The sequence below is a fragment of the Lontra canadensis genome, unplaced genomic scaffold (assembly GCF_010015895.1).
Source record: "Lontra canadensis isolate GAN:19392208 unplaced genomic scaffold, GSC_riverotter_1.0 scaffold294, whole genome shotgun sequence".
Lineage (NCBI taxonomy): Eukaryota > Metazoa > Chordata > Mammalia > Carnivora > Mustelidae > Lontra > Lontra canadensis.
In genome coordinates, this window is record NW_022631288.1 from 28,785 (window position 1) to 31,306 (window position 2,522).

Below are 2,522 nucleotides of genomic sequence, written 5' to 3' on the forward strand. Positions count from 1 at the left end.
CCGGGCGGGTGTCCTCTGCCTGGGCCCGGAGGCCGGGTGGCAGCTGCGAGCGCGGCTCCGCCCCCTCCGCCTCCGGTTCCGCCGCGCGCCGGGGCTCCCGCCGCACCTCCGCAGTCCCCGCCGCCGCCCCGCGCGCCCCTAGCCCCCCGCAGGCCCGCGCGCCTCCAGCTCCCCGCGGCCGGGCTGCGGCTCTCCCGGCCCGGAGCGCTCCCAACTCTCCCCGCCCCGCCCCTCCCTCCCTCCCTCCCGCGCCCACCCGCCCGCCCGGGAGGCCCCGCCCCTGGCCCGGCGCTGGGTGCCTTCCGACCCGCGAGCCGAGCCCCCACCTGCCCCCGCCCCAGAGGCGGCGGTGCGCGCCTCCGCCGCGGCGGCGGTCCGGGCTTGCCGCCTTCCTTTGAGCACAATGCGTGTGTAGGTATCAGAGGTGTCCGGCATCCCTTCATCCGGCCGGCTCTGCTGGACCCCGGGGCGGTAAAGCCCGACCGCTGGGCGGGGGAACGAGAAAGCGAGGGGTCGGGAGTGGAACAGCGAGGTCGGGAGCCCTCCGGGTCGCGAAAGCTGCGTGGGCACCGATGTTGGCCGTGACTGTGGCGGGGGAGGAGGCGGGTGGGGGGACGCGAGGGAGCCCGGCTGGGACTCCCGACCGCGGATTCCTGGTCCCGCTCAATCCCGGGACTGAGCGTCAGGCACGTCGCTTCACCCCCAGGAACTTCAGTTTTCTGGACATAGAAGGATGGTTGGGGCTGGGGAGAGCTGGTCTAACACCTCCCCTGGACCGACAGCCAGGGCTTCCGCGGGCCCGTATTACACCTGTGTTTACAGTTTTCCCTGAGTGACTCACTCACTGAGATAGACTGAGTTCGAAAGAGCCCCCGGGCTAAAAACTCTTGTAACCGAGTATGACCGCCTACCACCTAGTCAGTCTCCTCGCCTCCTCCAGTGGCCTGTGACGGGCCCGGAACCTTGACCTGGGTGTTTCCTCAGGGAATTAGTGAGCGCCAGGGTCACCACCGTAAGCATGCCTGGGTAAGGGCAATGTGGTGGAATGGAATAGAAAGAAGACCCTGGAAAAACACCTGTGGCCTCCCCTCTGGCCCTCCTGCTCCCCAGAGAGGTAATGGATGGCAACTCCAATTAGGTCCACAGGGGTAAGCCCGTGAGGCTCCAGCCAGCTGAGAGGCGCAAGACTGGTTTCCCTTGAGATTCCAGGGCTTGCCATGAGATCTGGCAGGGACAGCAGGACTGAGGGTGAGGAGGTAGGTGGAGGGGGGACCTGTTCTTGAGGTTTGGCTTGGGTGCGAGAAAAGGGGAACGGTAGAGGGATATAAGGAATACTTCCTCATGCTCCAATGTCTGGATTTCTCCTTAGTGTGAATAGAACTGGGGGGAGGGGAGATAGCATGGAGGGATGGAAGGGGAACTAACATTGTTCAAGTACCTACCCTGTGCCAAGCCACCCTACGAGAGGGATGCCATCCCCATTTTACAGGGAAGAAACCTGACGCACAGAGGACCACAGAATTTGCCAGGGCCTGTGAACAGCGGTAATACTGGGATCGGAAGCAACAGCCATCTGGTTCCGCTGGTGGACAATCCGGTCTTGCCGTGCTGCCCTCTCCAAGTCCTGGCAGTCCAGCCCGATTTTTCCTTCTTCTCGAAGTGAGAGGAAACCATGTGAACAAACAGGGAAGGAAACTCTGGCTAGCCTCTGTCAGCATCCAACAAAACAGAAGGGTCCAGGCCTCTCTTTACCAAGACCTGTTGGTGGAGGGAGGGCGCAGGGGGCCGGGGGGTTGATAAGCAGGTAGGTACAAAGTGGTCTATACCAGAGAAGTAAAAAAATGGCATAAGGACATGCATGCGATTCAGTTACAGTGGGAGATGGCGCACCCCTGGGATTCGAGAAGTTCTTTGTTCCCATGATTCAGGTTAGATGCGCCTCTAGTTCTCCCTCTATAAGGCCTGGCTGGGGACACCCACCTCACAGGATTGAACATAGAGAAAGCATTCCCATTCCCCCTTGATCTTCCTGTCTTTACTTAACGTATCCCTAACACACAAACAGGCGGAAGAACATAAGGATCAGAAGCAAAGGCAACGGTGTGACGAGATTGACAGTTCTGTGGCGTGGGATGGCAATGGAAGGGTTAATTCAGTCTTTCTGCCAAATAATCCGTGTCCCCAAGTGTTTTGCTGCGCTCACACAAAATAAATGCATTATTCCGTAGTTGCTGACATATCACGTGAATCTTTTCACGCCAGCGACATGGCCTTAAAGATGGCTTCATCTTGCCTAATGAAAAGAATCAAAAAATACTTCAAAAGACCCACTTAGATCCACATAAAATACCCGTTCTCTCATGCAGGGTTCCACCAGTGACTGTTAAGTATGTTATCTCCTCGGTAAAGCCGCGGTAAGCTCATGCATTTTAATAAACAATTCTCACTCGAACTTCCACAATGCATCCTGCAATGCAATGTCATTGGTGTGTACACAGCGTTCTGCTTCTAGTTACTTATCG